Raw genomic sequence first — 20,241 nt, forward strand, 5'->3', positions numbered from 1 at the left:
TCTTTTATAGTACTTAAGGCCCATGACTTGGCAAATATCGACAGAATAGAAAAGCATGGACCGGTCCAACACCCTGGACAAAGAAATTATTTTGTTCTCATTTATATTTGTAGAACCCTTACCTATCACTGCATGCATTCACCTTTATGAGAAATTGATTGTAAATAATCAAAGGAAGTAGAACCTGTAATGAAACTTCCTACACCTAAAAATATACAGCAATTTCTGAACTAGGGAATTTTTTTTTTTTTTAATTTTTTTATTTTTTTTCCTGCAAGACAATGCTCTGCTGTATAAATGTATATAAACACCAGCTAAGGGATGTGTGGTATAGGCAAGCTGAATTTTTCAAAGGGGCTAGCAGTTTTAGATGCTGCGAGACAATTCAAAGGTGGCTGACTTCTCACAAGTATCAACTCTCTACACATGGAAAATCGGGCCACAAGCCACCCAGAAGGAATAGCTGTTTTTTAAAGTCTTAGTAACAATTTTCTAGATCTGCTTTGGGAGTATCCCTTCTATGAGCTTCTTGAGCAATTGGGAAAAAAAAATAATTACACGAGAGCATTGAAATGCAAGTCTCTATTGACACACTATTCTTTTGAAGAGGACGCCCAGAATTTGACAAATCCTGGTGGAGACATACACCAGGTTTGGCCGTATCACTGTGCCGAGTGTCCTGGTGTTGGCGACCCAGCAGGACAGGCAGGGTGCCGGGACCATGAGAGGCTGAAAGAGAGCTCTCAGCGCCTGGCTTCCCTTCATCCCACCAGCCAAAATCTCCTTTCAAAATTACTGAGACTATTGCAGTTTCCCTCCCCTCAGAAAACCCACAGCTTCTGTTCAGTAAAGCTGCGGATGTTTTAAAACGTGTTTTTTTAGACTTTGAGCAATTTAGAGCAAAATCTTGAAATTCTTCAGAAACCAAAATTGCCATTCTCATCACAGCTTCAAACTAGCGGATTATGCACAAAGTTTGTGTGCATCTGGACACAGTGGACTGCATATATGTTTCTTGGCTTGACAGACAAAAAGCAAATCATCCTTTACACTTTTTCTTGAGCTTCTCCAACCTAACAAAGCAGTTGTGCTCCCACCACTCACCAAGGTCATGGCAAACAAGTCTGTATTCCCGCATTAGCTGTTGGATGCAACTACAGTGAGTGTTTTTTAAAAGCTTTGGTTTTTTGGGATCCATCTTCAACTATTAATGAGATAACATGAGGAGGGAGGGGGGGGATGAGAGTTAAAACTCAAGAAATGCCAAATGTGTAAGCTTAATGTATAGAATGATACTGGAACAAATGATTAAAGAGTAAGCTCACAAGTAAATGTGATATAGAGATAGTAAGAAAAGATAATATTATATGGAACAAATCACATTAAAATAATCAGATTTTGTTCTCTGACAGGGTATCCAGCACAGTAGGTAGGAAGGACGTGGCACGTATCTAGAAGGTGACTTTTGTAAGGTTTCTAACGCAAGCTCCAGATCATATTTTCATAAGGAAGGTAGGGAAATAGGATGTGCATAAAATTTCTGCAAAGTGCTTGTATGAGTAGTTGAAAAAATACTTTTGGAATAATAATAATAAAGTTTTCTGTTAGTCTAGATACACATAACAACTAGAGCTACCGTAAAGGTCTATGACAAGATGAGTCATATTTAATGTTTCCATCAGCAAAGTGAAGGAACAGAGAGAGCCCGACGAAATTTTGTGACAGCAACAAGCACAGAGGGATTATTGGTATTTCCCAGGAGAGGAGCAGACTCCAAACCAATACTGAGAAGCTGGAACAAAGTGTCTGAAGTCACTTAAATGGAATTTAGTGAAGTAAACTACAAGGTATAAAACGTAAGAAGAGCAAAATCCAGTGTACAAGTGCAGGATGGGGAACAGCGAAGGAGGTTTTACGTAAATCACAAACAGTATGAATCACCAGAATATGCGTCCACAAACAACAGCAACCTGATAATGTGATGTATGTGCGATGTCTTACTAGGAGCATCAGACAACATAACAGTCCTCAAGCACGTAGAAGACTGTTTTACAAAGAGGATGATGATCCACTGTTGCTCATGTCCACAGAGTATAGGATTATTATTTTGCTTAATTGCAGCAATAAAGCTTTAGGGAAAAAAAATATCCAGTGTAATTATATGAATAGTGAAACACAAAGCAGACTTTCTAAGGAGGTTGTGTAATCTGCATTAGTGGAGGCTTTGAAGAAATCAAAAGAAAAAAAAAAAAAAAGGATGTGAAAACTGGTCTCGATTTATTTCATCTGGGTGCAGAGCAGGGAGGTTGCATATGATGTTTTAAAATGCTTTTTAACAGTATATATTCGTGCCTGACAACAAAGCTGTTCTTGCTCTCAGAGCTAGGTGGTGCAGAATTCTGCCTTCCTCTGACCTGCACAGGATGAAGTCTGGCCCCAGTGAAGTCAATGGGAATTTTGCCGGGGACTTTGACGGGACCAGAATTTCACTCACAGGTTTAATGGCCAGAAGGGACAATTATAATAATCTTTCCTGACCTTTTGCATAATACAAACCATAGATTTCACTCAGCTTGTAGCCAGCATCTTGTGGCTGAACTAGAACATATGTTTTAAAAGGTTTTCCGGGGGAGACATATGCTAGACATAGAGTGGTAGTAAAATCCCCTCTAGTGGTCTATGTTTGCGTTGCAGGGTGAAGTTCTCGCTCCCACTGAAGTCGACCACAGACTTCCCATCTGTAAGATACTCCTGAAGATAACTAACTTACCCCATCACTTATATATGTGTTTTGGTTTTTTTTTTTTATCTTTTCCAACAGTTGCATTGCTGTATGTGGGATTAACTGGTGGAAGGAATCTTAGTCACAGGATCAGGCCAGTGCAGTGCTCAGAAAATAGTCACCGTTTTAGTAAAGGTCAATGGAGATGCTCAAGCATCAGCTACTGCTTGGTTACTGTGGCTACCAGGCTGTATCTCCTAGGAAGATGTCAGCACTTTGGGCAAAAAAAAAAACCCTTTCCTTAAGACGAGTAAACTTGTCCTGCAATGTATTCATACTGGATGGCTGTTCGTGCTCTGCACATACAGCCTGCAGATCCTACATTTTGGAAGCATATGCCTATAGGGCCATATTCTGATTTTGGCCTTTCATTTCCAGAGCTATTAATGGAATATAGACAATCTAATTCTGCTCTCATAATAATCAATATTCATAGAAAATATTCCTACTAAAGATAATCCACTGATTTCAGTGAAAGCAGAATCATATTTTAGATTCACCAGCTGCTTTCTAATAAGTGAATAAAACCACAAGTGGTTTTATGGGCTCTGGAGAAAGAAACTGGGAACGAATCTGTTTTAGGTATTCGTAGAGCACCAATTACGATTGTTTTAAATATTGATGATTCAATATCCCAAGAGCTGATTAGAGATGTAAAAAATTTATTCTCCCAGGAAAGCTTGTAGAAAATAAAATGAGAGCTAGGTCATTGTCAGAAATTGGCATGGGCAATGCAAATTATAGTAAAATTATTAATGTTTCTGGTAGAGATCAGGTGCAAATATAGGAGTCATTTCTTTAAAGAAAGCTCTGTGCAAAGACCTCCAGTTCCCACGCCAGTACCAGTATCCTGCTTGCAGTTGTTCTTGTAAGAATTAAATCTGTGCACATCTGGAATTTGAATGTCTGTTAAAAATCTCTGAGCCTGGGATGGTAATCTGGTCATATAGTACATTCTGCAAACGCTGATGAATTGCAGCCAAATTTCCATGCCTCTAAGCAGCATATCAGACTAACAAATAATAACAGCAGCCAGGTGCTGAAAGTTAATGCTGAACCTGAAATCAGATCCAGGGCTGAATTATTTATTGAAATTCCAGGACTTTATTTGTGCTATTAGAAGAGAGAGGCACTTGCAGCCCCTGCAAATACAGGGCTGAATGGAGGGCTGCCTCTGATAAGGGCATCTACTGCTGAACCAGCTGACTGCCGTGCCAGCCATAATCTGCCCTCGATGGCCTTATTTTGTATCTTATTTTGCATCATATAAATATGCTCATTGGTGACTTCTGAATGAATGGGAGGGAAGAGCCATCAGGAACCCTGCAGAGCTATTCTGAGTGAGCAGGACTCGGTCCTCCTGCCTCTTGTGGCATCTCCGAAGCTACCGGTGCTGCAGAGGGTATGAGACAAACCTCATCTGAGATGGGAGCAATGGTTACGACTTTCACTGAAACCAGATCAAGTTTCTTTGCAAAGGAGCAGCATCGCAGGCTCCAGCTAGAATTTGATTTGGTGTTTGCATCTCAGCATGACTTCCTGATGCAACCCCCAATATCTTCAGTAAAATACTTAGTGGTAAAATGATGCTGCAAGCATTTGGACCAAACCTTGAAGTTGTGTGGGTACAAATACAATATAAACAAATTTTCTGGTTTCCAGCTACTCACAGAGAAATCATTACAGGGTTTAGTATTTAGGAAACATTTTTTCACCTTCAATATTTCTTACATTCCCAAACTGCTGTATTTGTTCTCCTCGTCATTTATACTACATACAGTCAAATTTAGCCATTAAAGGGGTTGTTACTCTACAAGGTAGCCTTTTCTGATAGCCATCTACAGAGAAGGGGAATGCAATGCTCCCTGAATATTTCATTAAACAAGAAACAGACAGCAAGTTCTGAGTTTGTAAATGTAAACACCTGCAATGAAAACAAAAGCCTAAGAAGGACACAGACCCAAACAGCCAGCAAATGTTACTCATTTCGAAGCAGAACAATTTGTGTTCTCAATAACAAACACTCAAGAATATAACAGAGATGCTTCCCAAAAAACTGCTGAGAAAGTCTGAATAAGCGTGTGAGCTATTGGAAGTATTATTTACAAGTATCTTATGGAGGTGTGAAACTAATGCATGATGACTGTTGCAAATAGGGAAAATCTGCTGGATCAGTGAGCAGAATTACGATCACATTTCTTATTATCTCAGTGCAGGATGATTTCTTAAAACTTCTGTCTGCAGTTTGGATCATTTTGAAATGCTGCTTTGACAACTTCTTGCATGCTTCTTTTACAGCCTTCTCAAAACACAATTTGACTTGATGCTCAGGCTGACTTTCCTCTAATTTCATTTTATCCTATTATCCATCATAAAAGAAAAACTTAGGTAATGAAGTTTAATTAAATGTTATTTCTTAAAATCTTATAATTCTTCCTTTTCTTCCCTTGGTACAAAAATCTCACTTATGCCACTGCAATTTCCCTAGCACCTCTTCATTCCTTCCTGTCCTCCCACTTCTGGTATCCCTGGCCGTGATGTCTGTTCTCAGTGTTGGCAGTTTTTATGCTCACCATCGTTGAGTCCCCCCTCTTAGGCCCCTCATGCTCCAAGAGAACCTCTCTCCAAGAGGATCAGTCATGCATGGTCGGACTCAGAAGCAGTCAGCAAACTCTTCCTACTAACATCTCTCTTCCTCAGTCTCCTCCTCCATAAAAAAATCACTTTCTTGACTTTTTTTAGAGTCTCTCTCAGCAGCTTCTCCTCTCCATTATCTCTTCCTTCAGTGTCTTCTCGATGCTAGCATGTGTTCTACAGGAAAACGTTCGCTAACATTTAAGAAGTTTCCCTGGCAGCTTTTTGTTCCATCCTAGGCTCCTGGTTGATCCAGGAAAGAGAGCACAGAGGTTTCCATTTTGCAGGCTGTCAGAGAGCTGTTTGCCTTGATTACTACAATTTGCAGAACGCCATTTGAACGACACACACCAAGCAACCACCACAAAAAGCTCATTGGAACGTCCAAGTTAATGAGATAATTGAGAAACTAGCATTTGCTGAGAGAATTTCTGATCCTTTTATATATATTTGAGCACAGCAAGACCCAAATCTCTCAAGTACCTGAATAAGCTCAGAAGAATTAGCCATTTTTTCATGTTTACTTCTAATTCCCTCTAAAAGAGAGAATGTGAAATGCCAAGTGCACTGGTGGTTCTTGGAAAACACCAAATATAAAGAAATCCTATAAATACCCATTTCCATTGAATAGACAAACATCAGTTAGCACAAAACCCCTTTTTCTGACAGCGAGGCACAACATGACTGTTACTAATTGCACCACTTTCAACAGTCCTGGATATGTCTTATTTCTTTAAATGTTCCCCCAGATCCTTGGTGCACAGTGTGGAAGAGATGCCCAGGGTTTAATTAGGAAAAAAGCACTTTTGCCCGTGCAAGCTGAAGCAAGATGCTGACACGTGCAAATTGGGCTGAGATGCCAGCCAAGGTCAGGGAAAAGAAGCATCTCCTTCCCCTGGAAAAGAAAATCATCATTTCAAGGTTACATCCCCTTCCTGACCGCATCCTTCCCAGGATCACACAGGCTGGACCCAAGTAGCTGTGTGCAATCAGCACTTTTTTATTGCTATTATTATTCTTGCAGAATCATCTCTTTTGAAATAAATATTGCGACCTTCAGGCCTAGCTCCTACTCGCCAGGGAAGAGGGTGAGGTTTCCCCATAGGCGCATGCCATAGGGATGCTGGTTTCATCATTGAGATGGACAGATATGAAATTCCCACTCCAAAACAAGTCTTCCTGCATCCAGGTTTGACTGCCTTTTTTATGGATTGAGTAGTGAGAAGTGTGACCTCTGAGGTGTGCAGAGAAATGCATAGCTGCATTGACGATCAACTAAATGATGAACATCGAGTCCAGGAGTTGGTCTTGATGATCCTTGTGGGTCCCGTCCAACTGGGATATTCTATGGTTCTATAAATGAGATGAACTCCAAAAGCTCACATTTGTTCAGTCTCAGGAAAGGCTCTTGGATCCATCTTGGAACAGGGTAAATAGTTTTGAACCTCAAACAAGACACAGATTTAGAGCTGGATCTAGAGCTTAACTGGGGAGTGGGATTTACTGACATTGAAAATAAAGAAAAACCAAAATCCCAAAGTCGGAGCACCTCAGTTCAATAAAAGGCACCTCAGTAAATTAAGGCAAATATACCATTCATCTGAAACTGAATGTGCGAGTCAACAGAGGAGAAAATGAAAATGATCAAAGTGCTAGAGGGAGTCTGAAACAAGGCTTAGTAAGGAAGCAGGTAGGAACACTGCATCTTTTTGTCTTGTCCTGAAAACGGAAAGAACTGGGCACAGTAAAACAACTAAAACTGCCATTCAGTGAGGTCCTACAACCCGCAAGAACATTCTGTGATTCAACCCCTCTTCATCCAGGAACAGCGTTTAAAAAAATACTACAGATCAAACAAACAAACCAAACAGGTCTCCAGTTGCACAACGAATCAGCAACAACGGCTCATCACAAAACACAGGGCAGTGAAAGAAAATAATTTCCTCCCCTGATATGCATTTGTATCTGTTTAAAGTAAGCTGCTCATTCAGCAGCTAAAAGCAAAAGGAAAGCAGTAACACAACGTGCCTGTTGACCCACACAAATTGAATCACAATCTAGAAAAACACTGTCCACAATAGCAGCGATCCATCAGAGGCCGGTTTCTCTAAATTCCACTCGTTTTGGACAATACACAGGTACAGATGTGCACCAGCACCCAAAACAATAGCTAGACGTGGTGGGTGGCACTGCTCAGGGTGTTTATTTGGGTGCTGAAATGCGATGGGGAAGAGAAATATTAATATAGAGAGGTACCTGCCCGATCTGAGAATTAATTCAGTTTTTTGTGAGGACCTAAACCACAAAGCAAGAGTAGCTTTACAGTCATTAATCTATGTAAAGAGAAAAGGAGGAACGTGATTTTAACCAGAAAAGCTGCTGTGCTGCTAGAGATGAAAATGGACATTGGTGTAAAAGTCTCATAGATAATGAAACCAGGGCATGGAGACGGCATGACTTAGGGAATGGCTCCAGGACAGCCAGAAAGAGAATTTAGCTCTTGAAGCTCCCAATTTAGCTCTTCCTACTTTTCAGCCAACAAGGTCTGACCTACGCTAGCATGGCTGTTCAGAGCCTGACCAAGGCAGCATCTGCTTTGTTTCATCTTTGAAGGCCCTTGAAATGCCCTTCTGTGCCAGGGCAAATTTAGGTTTTTGTGCCAGGGGAGGTTTAGGTTGGATATTAGAAGAAATTGAAATTTCTTTACTGAAAGGGTTGTGCAGCACTGTAACAGCCTGCCCAGGGCAGTGGTTGAGTCACCATCCCCGGAGGTCTTCAAGGAATGTGTACATGTAGAACTTAGCATGGTTTAGTGGTGGACTTTAGTACTAGGTTAAAGGTACGACTAGATGATCTTAGAGGTCTTTTCCAACCTGAATGATTCTATGGCTCTGATGGCTGGCCCTTGTGTACCCAGAGAAATATAAACACTTATTTAACCAACACCTGAATAAATCCCATCATACTATTGTGCCCAGGACACAAAGAGATACTTTAAGACATGCAAGTGGCCTCCGAACACTATTTCTATCACAGTGGCTTTGACCAAATTTGTGCCACATTTCAGTGGCAAAGAATACCAAAGCTTTCTTCTGTGCTTTAACCAAGCCCTACTCTGGTTTGCCAATATACCTTCCATAGCAATGACTACTTGGTTTGCAGATTTTAAGGCATGTTTATTCCTGTATTGATTCTAACTATATACGTTTCTTTACATCATATGTAGTCTTCCTCTGAGCTAGAAGACGGTCTTCTTTGGTGTCTTATTCCAATGGTTAATGACTTTTACAGTTATTAATAAGCCTATTTCTAATTCCACTATATCTGACCTTAACTAATTGTTAATAGTACTTGTACTTGTTACCACTATATTTAAAAGCCCCCTACAGATACATTTAATACTGCAGTCAAGGGATTTCTGTTTTTTTACATGAATGAGAAATATCACCTTAAGGACAGCACTCTTAAGTTCTTTTTGAGTCTTAAAATTATCCTACTCTACATCTTTTCCAGTGTGTGATACATGCTAGCTCTGTGTGCTAAAATATATCTTTGCTGAATTTTAGACAGTTGAGCTTTGCTGTCAAATGTCTTCAAGCTGGAGCATCTACCTCCATGCATTAGCTCATCATACATTGAACTCGACTGCTAGCTTGCAACAGCACACACTCCATGGGGACAACTAGCCCTTTTCCAAACAGTACAACATTGTACTCAGACATCTCTATTAGCAGCAGAAGCTAGAACATTTTATATAGGCTTTTGCATCTTCAAGGTTAACAGAAAGGGAAACTAAAGCAATACATAAATCAAGAAAACTTCCTTCTGCACGTAAACTGCATCCCCAGTATCATGATCAGATATTAATATCTGAAATATTGGCAAATGGAGAATCGAGTCATGATATTTTTTCTTAGTCCAGAGGAAACCAACATATGCAAGAAGAGGAAAAAAGTAATTTACTGTTATTGTGACTATTCCTATATATAATCCTTATCATAGAATTATAGAATATCCCAAGTTGGAAGGGACCCATGAGGATCATCTAGTCCAACTCCTGGCACCACACAGGTCTGCCCAAAGTTTAGACCATGGGACTAAGTGCACAGTCCAATCGCTTTTTAAATTCAGACAGGCTTGGTGCAGTGACTACGTCCATGGGGAGCCTGTTCCAGTGTGTGACAACCCTCTCAGTGAAGAACCTCTTCCTGATGTCCAGCCTAAACTTCCCCCACCTCAGTTTAACACCATTCCCACGGGTCCTGTCACTGGTGTTTACAGTGAATAGGTCACCTGCCTCTCCACTCCCCCTCGCGAGGAAGTTGTAGACCGCGATGAGGTCCCCCTCAGCCTCCTCTTCTCCAGGCTGAACAGGCCCCGTGACCTCAGCCGCTCCTCATACGTCTTCCCCTCTAGGCCCTTCACCATCTTCGCTGCCCTCCTCTGGACACTCTCCAACAGTTTAATGTCCTTCTTGTACTGTGGTGCCCAGAACTGCACACAGTACTCGAGGTGAGGCCAGACCAGCGCAGAGTAGAGCGGGACAATCACCTCCCTCAACTGACCTTGCAAGTTTTATGTGTATGAAATTCAAATGTGATAGAATTTAAAACAAAAGAGAATCACCTTCAGCCTTGAATATATGTTTCGACCATTCTTAATACATTTTGCATCGAGCATGCACAGGTAAATGCCATGGTCTTCTGTCATCTGCCCTGTATATAAAATTAGGGACTATTGTGAATGAGGATTTAAAAGAGCAAACTATCACTATCTGGGCAACTTCATCCATAATGTTATGGGTTTTTTTTGCTCAAGTAGCTATAGCAGGGATAGGTTTAACTCCTACAGTCCCACGGGTGCATTAATTAATTATTAGCCTCTTGAAATATGCCTCTTTTAGTGCTTTATCTGAGTGTTACGCATGGTTACCAGAAATACATACAAAGAAGCTATTTCAACTTCATTTGGCAATCAGGCACAAGGAAGAAAATTGGAGAAGCACGGTACTTCACTGGTAGAAGCTGAACCAGGAGACCCAGGGGACCAACTTCGAAATGATGAAAATTAAGACACTTATTGGTATAAATTTATGAGTCTGAATGCCTGTGAGAACGAGCAGACAAAACAGAGAGGTTGCAATAGAAGTCACAACAGAAGATACAAGACCCTGAGAAGGATAAATGGAGAGCTGGAAGGAGTGGATGGGAAGGGAGCTTTGTCTCAGATGATGCCTGAAAGCAGACACACATCCAGTTCCATTTGGTTTGATTTCTTTTATGTCCACGAAATCAAGGCTTTCAACATACTCTGTTTGGAGACAGTTCTACATCACAGAGGTGATCCCACCATACATTTCTATTTTCAGTGGTATTCAGGATGCCATTCTGAGAAAGAGCAAAGAATACTCCCTGCTCCCACAATGCCTCCACATCTGATGGAGGACTATAATCAGTGTGTTACAGAGCTGGAACTGAGACCAGGAGAGCCTGAAAAACTTGTCCAAGGTCACCGAAGAAGGCAGAAGAGCAAAAGAGTAAATAAAAGAATTTGGGTGGTAACCTAGCGATATTACTGACCCTATGTTGCAGAATGTTCATGGCAGGACCTTTTCACGTTTTGAGTAGAGCTGGATCAAAATAAAAATAGGAGTTTCAACCTGGTGGGAACTGTTGCTGTTGCTCTGTATTAGGATAAAGAGCTGAAACACTGATTTGTTCATAGGACGGAAATTCAAAAATATCAGCATTTGGGGCCACTCTATCATGGCAAAACTTTGCAGTATTATCATACAGAATCAAGTATATCTCTGGTGCTTTGTGTCCCAGTCTCTTTTCTGAGCACACCTTCTCTTCTGACACTGTAGCCACACAATTTCTGTGGTGCACCAGGGTAGCTGAATAGAGGAGGAATCTTATGTTATATCATGAAAGAGATATATCAGCCAGGGAGCACTGTCATTAAAAAAGGATATATATAGCAGGTTAAAAACATAAACACTCAAAAAGATAAGTTATCAAATGGGAGATCAAGTGCACCCTCAGAAAGTTTGCAGACCACACCAAGTCAGGCAGGCCTGCTGATTTGCTTGAGGGCAGGACGGCTTTGCAGGGGGATCTGGCTAGGCCAGGTTGATGGGCCGAGGCCAACGGCATGGCATTCAACAAGGATAAGTGCTGGGGCCTGCACTTGGGTTGTAACAACCCCTTGTAGTCATAGAGGTCTGGGGAAGAGTGGCTGGAAAGTTGCCTGGCAGAAAAGGACCTGGGGGAGCTGGTTGACACCGAGCCAGCAGTGTGCTCAGGTGGCCAGGAAGGCCAATGGCACTCTGGCCTGCATCAGAAACAGCGTGGCCAGCAGGGCCAGGAGAGTGACTGCCACTATGTGCTTGGCCCTGGTGAGCTCGCATCTTGAATGCTGTGCTCAGTTTGGGGCCCTCACTACAAGAGGGACTTTGAGTTGCTGGGATGTGTTCAGAAAAGTGCAATGAAGCTGGTGAGGGGACTGGAAAACAAGACATATGAGGAGGAGCTGTGGGAACTGGGGTTGTTTAGCCTGGAGAAGAGCAGGCTAAGGGAGACCTCACGGCCCTCTATTGCTACCTGAGGAAGCTGCAGGGAGGAGGGTGTCTGTCTCTTTTCTCAGGTGACAAGTGATAGGACACGAGGAAATGGCCTCAGGTTGTGCCAGAAAGGTTTAGATTGGACATCAGGAAGAGTTTCTTCATGGAGAGGGTGGTCATGCATTGGAACGGGGCTGCCTGGGAATGTGGTGGAGTCCCCACCCCTGGAGATATTTAAGAATGTGTAGGCCTGGCACTGAGGGACATTAGTTACTGGTGGGACTCAGTAGGTAAGGTTGATGGTTGCACTTGGTGGTCTTGAAGGTCTTTTCCAACCTAGGTGATTCTATGATTCTTCTGTGATTACTGAGACAGAATAATACTCTTTTACAGTCATTTAAGTTAACAGTCAAATAAAACATTTTATGGAGTCATTCCACATGTATGCGTGAACTTTGCTATCAAGTTTATCAGCAAACAGCAATGACAAGTAGATTTCAGTTACAGAAAAATCTACCTTAAAGTAGAAGCCATGAAGACCAGCTTTTTACATGGGCAGATAGTGATAGGACAAGGGGGAACGGTTTTAAACTAAAAGAGGGGAGATTTAAATTACATGTTGGGAGGAAATTCTTTACTCTGAGGGCAGTGACGTCCTGGCCCAGGCTGCCCAGAGGAGCTGTGGGTGCCCCATCCCTGGAAGTATTCAAGGCCAGGTTGGATGGGACTTTGGGCAACCTGGTCTAGTGGGAGGTGTCCCTGCCCATGGCAGGGGGGTGGAAGTGGATGGGCTTTAAGGTCCCTTTCAACCCCACCCCATTCTGTGAGTTTATGATTAGATAATATTACTGACTTTGGATCTTCAAAACACAACTGAATACATTTTGAATTACTTTTGCACTGTAATAATTTTCAGCTCTTAAGTATAAAATAAAAAATCATGCCAGGGAAACATGATGCTGATTAAATTCATTAGACCTACAAAAAAAAAAAAATTCACTCAGCCACTCAGCTGCAGATGTGTATATATACCATGGTTATAACACCTAGATGAGTTTTATTGCAGGTCAGCAATACAAAGTACAAATGGGCAAAGCAAGGGGCAAGGAAGGAATGGGAATGAGGATCTATTTTGGACTTTATCCATGTTAAACTCTACTGTGTCAAATGAACCACTTGAATCTATTTTCTAAGTACATACTACAGCACTTCAGGCACCTGCTCTGATTTCCTAGTTCAAAAAGATATAGGATGAATCCTGCTCAAAATCAAGACCTTCCTTATGCCAGCTGATTCTCCCTATGACTTTGAGTACGACTTTGCTGAGAAAAATAGCGCAATTGACATCTTTTAATCATTTATAACCCTAACACATAAACTCACTGCCAATTAGCACTTGTCTAACTCTATTAAATAAAGAATAATTTGAAAAATCTTCCACTAGAGCCCTTAGCTGCCAAATGGAAATACTAGTGTTTATGATACCTCTCATAGCTAGGATTAGTTTACTGATATCTGCCAGGTTTTGAAGAATTACATGTCATACAATCACCAGTAATACAGGTAGTACTAGTAATGCAACTAATACAGTTACTGTAATGATAATTTTGTTATCCTAAATGATCCTCACGCAGCATTCCATCAAAATATATTTGACATAGCCAGGTGAACTGATACTAGCGTGTAACTATGGAGCAGAGACGTACTTCCTACTGGCTCTCTTGGAAAGGATCCCTGTATATTTTTGGGATGCTCTGTCAACCGATCTCTGTGACATTTACTGTTCTGGAATAGCCGCAGCAGAGCCATATATTGCCGATAAAATTTTCCTGGGGACACTTACTGGAGCTTCACTGTCACCACTGAACTGTGACACACCAACCTGTGATTCTGACGAGACCAGAGAGACCACAGAGACCAGAGAGTCAGCTGCCAGAGATGGAAAACAAGCTATCTGCAGCTAAACATAGAGCGCCCAAAGCATACCGATGGCTATTTCTAAGTACAGGCAACAACAATTATGAATATCACCAGCTCTTTTTGGTAGGATTAAAACACTTTATTTACCTGATTTGACTATGCAGCTCAAAAAAAAATAATAAAAAAAAAAAAGGAATAAAAATAGAAGATGGAGTTTAAACAAAATCTCAAATATACTTAAGATGAGATTTCTCAAAGACACAAGCTGGTCTAACTGCTGCTGCTGAACTCAGCAGTGCAAGCTTCACTGGATTTTATGGCAATGGGATATGACCCATCCTGAATGTCTCTAAAGTCTTATCTGTTCTAATTCTGGGTTCAATTTAGAAAGGTATTTAAGGAAATATTGAAGTCCATGCATACTCAACAAAAATTTGAATGTTTAATTTTAATCAGACGCTTTGGTCACATCTAACATATACATTGATGCCAGCAAGTTCAATAAACAGCCAGCAGTTGCGCCTATTTTTGTAAGGGGAAAAAAGAAAAAAGGCAAAAAAGGCAGGTAAGGGTGTCATTCACCTTTAGCTAATGATTAGATCATGTATGCAGGCAGGAGACACAGATGAAATTCCCTTCTTAACTTGAGATCCAGTTTCCCAATCAATCATAAAAGCGTTCCAGCCTAGGTTTAAGGTGGCATGGATAGTGATTATATCCCTGCCAAGTCCTTTTGTACATTTGGCCTGCTTAAACTGTACACTGTCTGTCTCCAGTATTCCCACCAATGAGACACTTGTCTTCGCACAAGACAAAATCTGCAAATGCTCAGAGAGAAAACAGAGACGCAGACACACAGACTCTGGCCTGTATAACTCAGGCTAAAGCTTCTTTAGAGTATTGCTTTTCTTCGTCACAAGGAAAAATATGCAACTTGCAATTTTAAAACAGTTGCTAAGCGTCTATTTCTTAATTTATTGAATTATGCTTTTTCAGCAATACAAAATTAAAGCAAAATTAGATCTTATCAAAGTGGATTTTTTTACTTGACTCTATTCTTTAGATTACTTTATGGTAAATGCTCAATTGGAAGGCCAGAGAAACAAGTCTCAGCCCAGGTAGCATTTCTCCCACTTAACTAGGGCTGCAGTGTGTTACTGCTTGTTACTGCAGTGGGTTATGTTGCTTGTTCAAACAGTGTGATTCAGACTTAGGAGGCCCGACTGTCTTTGCCCATTTTACACATATATAAATTCTGTGGGCTTCAACAGGGTCAACCCTGATTTGAAAAGAACTGAGCAAGAAAGGAACTGAGCCAGAATCACACTGAAATTCTTGAGATCTGCACGGAGCTCATGAAGCAAAAGTATACGAGTGCAAACAAAGCTTTAAAATTATTTTCCTCCCAGTACATATGCTGATATCTGGACTACCAGTGGACTCTGGTATGGCTTGGGAACCTTGATACCAGTGCACAAGGCCAGCACACTGGAAGACAGAAGATTGCTGCTCATGTACCCCCTCACCAAACAAAGTTTGGAGGAGACAAGGCCTATGAAGCCCACCATCTGCTCAGCAGCTCAGAACAGACAAGAAATGCAGGATCCTTATAATAACACCCATGCTCAGGGCAGCTGCCAGGGTGATGGCTGAAAGCTGTCAGAGACTGCATGCACCGTATGCATCTTGTGTATCTGCCGTGTAGGTTGTCTACTTCTCTCTTGAAACATGAAAGGCTTGGCAAGTCACTAGACCAAGGATCCAAAAATATGTTATTGTCCTCCTTGGACTGCCAGACAGGCTGAACCAGATGTTTCAGTATCACTATTCTTCCTGGTAGTTTTCTTTCTTTACTATTTCCTCTTTACCTAGAAAGTTCCGCTAAAGGTAGAAATGATTTTTTTATGGAAGACAAAAGCTGAGTTCACAGCAGCTGGTAAAATATCCAGGCATCTTAAGAAACAGAAATGAACTTTGTGCCTTCCAGATCTGGTTGGGATTCCTAGTCATCGTCAGAAAGTTTCTAGAGGGCAGTCTATGAATCAAATAAATTACAGAGCTTGTATTGTTATAATAGGTTAAAAGGAACCCGTCAAGCTCTCTCTCCCAGTTTGCAAGGCCATTGCTGGCTTTGAGAAGCCCCAAAATTTGAAACTAAAACCAGTTTTCTTATCTCAATGACTCTATCACCTTAAAAACACAAAAAGCTTTAATAATGGGGACTGGTTGTACTGAGAGTAACCTTTTTATCTGCATCTTCCTTTAGGGCTCCTTTACAACAGCTCAGCAAAATCCTGACCAGGGTTAGTCTGAAATCACCCTATGGTGGAGATAATTAAAAACAGTAGGGCTCGCCCCTAGCTGAATCTTGTCAGTGCTTTTAAGCATACTCCTAATAGACTCCTCAAGCTCCTCAGAATGAAACATTTGGAGGTGACAAATGGCTCGTAGGCTCCCAGCATGTCTGCTTGCTCCTCCAGCAGACCACGGCCACACTGAAACTAACCTCTTTTCTTTATGATAAGCCTCTAGCAACAGTGTCTGGAGAAGTCCTTACAATTATATCACCGCTGTTAGTCCCTGAGCCTTACCTTGGCTGCTGCCGTATCCCTGAGGCGCTGCAAGGACACCTTCACCATGGCTGGTCATGCACAACGCTCTCTGCTCCTAATGGGTGGGACAGGTTGAGAGCGTTTGGCGTGGTTTATGACTTTATGCCTTCAATTAGCATCCGGTCAACGGATGAGTCAGTGAGTTCAAGGTCTCTAACAGGTCTCCCTCTGTGCTTTTCAAAGCACATCCACATTTCCAGTAGATGGGTGTTGGGCATGACTGCAGCTGAAGGCTCTGTGAAGTAAAGCCTTGCAGCTTTTCAGCAAAAGCTCTTGCAAACCTGGTCCGATGAGCGTATCCAGAATATCCACCCCAATGCCACAGCAATGACTGGCTGCAGAAATAACTGTCTGCCAGCTCACTGCTTGTCCTCCTACTGCCACGATGACACTACTGCCTTTTGATCATCAGAAATATGGATTGTTATGTATCTTATGATAGATATTTCAGAATCAGGAAGATTTATTTAATTAAATGTACTTTGGACAATTTCTGTGGTTTGTTTGCTCTCTAGACTGTGCTCGTCCTGAGCAATGCAATCAGACAGTTCCACTTCTGAGCCTTGTTTGCATCACATTTGGTTTTCCACACTTAAGACGAATCTGCTGTCAAATTAACTTTGCAGATATTAAGCAGCACCCTAACTCTGAAATGCAAGGAACATACATCCAAACACCTGGTTACACAGCAAACAAAAAGAAACCATAAAAGTTCTGTGCTCCTCCCATATGCAATTTAATAGTCGGTATTGCTGCACATCTCTCAAAAGAGCACCAGTTCGGTTTAGTCATTATATTCAAGTGTACAGGTGCGAGACTGCCAAAAAAAGCTAAATATACCTTCCGTCAGGGTGTCATTTATACAGAGGCACTTTGCTTCTCCAGCATACAAAGAAATAAAATTAACCTGAGTTACAACCAGCTGGGCTAAGCACAGAGCAAGCACTGCCTCCTGATGCTTACTTCCCCAATGCCGCTGCTGCCAGCATCCCTCGCTGCTATATAGCAAGCCTTTTATTTTCCAGCAGCCTCTTCCAAGTCCTTGCCAAACAAGTTCAGAGAGCGATTTGCTGCTGGAGAGTTTCGGTGTTTGCCACGGGCCTGCCTACACAACCTGCGGACTCGGCTCCAGCAGCATCTCCCCGCTCTGCCTGGAGCCCCATCTACCCACTCCTGTGCCCCGGCCCAGATTTGGGGAAAGGAACAGAAAGGAACACTCCTTAAGAGCAAACCACCTCCCAGATCCAGGTTAGGGCACCGTTAGAAAAACAGAAAAAGGTGTAAAATCAATGGGGATGATAACAAATAGGTTTGATAACCGCTTAACCCGCCTCTGCCGTCCCGGCTCAAATGCCCGTGTCCTGAAGCACCGCGGTGGTGCCCAGCCTCTCTGCATGGCTCAGGAGATAGCTGACCTGCATTAGGTTACAGCACGGCTCTTTTGTTTACAGTCATCCCTCTGCTTGTCTTTCTACGGCTCCTGCTCTACCGCTTGTTAAATAGAAAAAGGAAATAGAGCAATTGTGTAACACCTCTTTTTTTAACCTGAGACACCAACTGCTTTTATTAGAGGCTCGCTGGCTGGTGAACAACAGCCTGTTCTGGTTTATTTGTGCTTGCAGAAGATTCAGTTTTCTCCAGGCCATACCCGCTGTCTTACATCGTCTCACTGATCTCTTTTCTGGCTGCGGATTCATTCAGGGGTGCACGGCCGAACTCTTTCCCTCGAGTAAATGTCAGCTCTGCAAAAGCAAATGACGAAATGCTCCCTGACCCCAGCACTGCCTGATCTTAGTACTTCCCTCGAGTGTGGTCCTTGATGTTTAGATTTGCCACCCGTCCCAGCATCTTATACTCACCTGGAAACTGCCACCTTTCTGCTCTTCTTCCCAAACTTAAAACAGCACAAGGGCGTCCTCCTCCTCCTCTGCAGTATCCCTTTATCCAGTTATCCTTTTAAATTTCGTGCTCCAGCTAAGTTTTCACCTGTTCATATTTCTCTTAAACACTCCTACTTTTCAGCTTTTAGCTCCTGCCTTGTTTGGATCTTCTTGTTTATTTTTCAACTTTTGAGCTGTGTGTTTTAATACTCTGGTTACGTGTTTTGCTATTCAACTTGTTAGACTTTTAATTAAATTAATGGCACCTTTCCAAAACTTCAAGAACTGCAATTTTTCAACCCAAACGGAAAGTCTCCAGGAAGATACCAATTAATTCTTCTGCTGCAGCTCAGCAAATTATGAGTTTTATGTGAGTCTCTATACAGTACTGTAACATGCATTATGCAGGAAGCCACATTGCTAAAAATGTTCTTTCAGGAGTTATAAATCTTCAGGCGATGGCATGGCTCCACTGACTACAGTAAAAATTTTGCCACTCACTTATGGGTCCAGAGCTTCACACACTGAAAAGTGGCCTTGACTTTCACAGCTGATGCTAGTCAAATTACCGTGTATCACAAACCTCCATATCAGCCTCAGCAAAATAGGGTGGGCACTAAAACAAGTCACTAGTTACAGGTTTGCATTCCAGAACACATTTGTGAGGACAAAGCACCAGGAAATCTCACTAACCTATTTTTTAGCACACAAACCTCTCCATTAAACTCACTTTGGTAGAAACAACTTGCAGAGGAAAGGTATCAGGACGTACAGGACCCAGGCAGGTCCTTTTTAACACATTAAGGTCCTCACGAGGGATGTACCGGACAGTTACGAGCCAGGAATTCTTGTAAAATCTTTGTCTGATAAGGAAAAAAAACTCTGTGCTGGCCCGGTCAGAAAGGCCACACCTGAAATGACTGTTTTTGGAAGATGTATATGCATTGTGGTATGTGGCTGACATTTCAACTTATAGCCCAAAATATCCATCAGGGAGTACAAAGCAATTATGTACCCTCAGCTTGACAGAAGGGAGGAGCTGGAATTTGCTTTCCCAATCATTTGGTACTCTGTTTGCAAAGGGCCCGATATAACTCCCACGTATTAATAATGATCCCATCCAAACCAGCAATGGTTTAGGCTCGGAGAGACCAAACACCTGGGTTTTACATGGGCATGGTGGATTGACATGGGCAGAGGATTTAAAACATGCTCTGAACGTCAAAAAATCTGAGCTCTCCAGTGGGACAGCTTGCGTGAAGTTTGCTATTACTCGGGTTGTTTGTGTTACGGGGCTGAACTGTGCCACTGGCTTTAGTGGAAAGATTTTCCTAGCCCAAGACCAACAGATATACCCAGTTTGAAGTACTCTAAAATCCTACCATGTAATGGGTGCACTTGTTTTTCTGTGTTTAATCATTAGATCAGTTTTCTTTATTAGTCACCCTTGTAAAAAAAATCAGAATGGGCTTTAGAAACCAAGAGTCCAGGAAATATAATCAGAAGTCTGCCAGCCTAGCTCTACCCTTTGTGTTTCCGGAGCTGTCAGTGCTTCAGACCTGACAGCCTCTGCCGAGGTACTGAACTGTGGTACCCCTCAGCTCTTCGCTCTTAATTCCCAAAAATGGAGAAGGAAGTCAGGATTCCTAACAAAAATCCTGGCACTCCGAGGTTGGGACCCAGCACGTTGCAGGCAGCAGGCTAAGAATAACAGGACAAACTCACAAGGAGAGCAATAACAATAAAATCAAGGAACTCTGGCTCTCCTGCAACATTACCTAATTCTAATGTCACGAAGAAGAAAGCAGCATGAACATGTTTGCAGGAGATAACAGGCTGTCACAGCACCGC

The 20,241-nt window shown here is 42.0% G+C and overlaps 1 protein-coding gene across 10 annotated transcripts in view; it reads right to left on the bottom strand.

The window, feature by feature from the left end:
• The window catches only part of CLIC5 (chloride intracellular channel 5), an 81,963-nt gene that overhangs the window by 39,348 nt on the left and 22,374 nt on the right, over positions 1 to 20,241 (bottom strand). Inside the window, exon 1 of one of the 10 annotated variants that reach the window (XM_083831773.1) lies at positions 16,490 to 16,512. The exons of the other annotated variants lie outside the window; for them this stretch is intronic. The gene's annotated coding sequence lies outside the window, so the exon portion shown is untranslated. Of the gene's footprint in view, positions 1 to 16,489; positions 16,513 to 20,241 lie in introns of those variants that run through there. 10 annotated transcript variants of the gene reach the window in all.

This window comes from Anser anser (genome assembly GCF_964211835.1).
Source record: "Anser anser genome assembly, chromosome: 3".
Taxonomy (NCBI): domain Eukaryota; kingdom Metazoa; phylum Chordata; class Aves; order Anseriformes; family Anatidae; genus Anser; species Anser anser.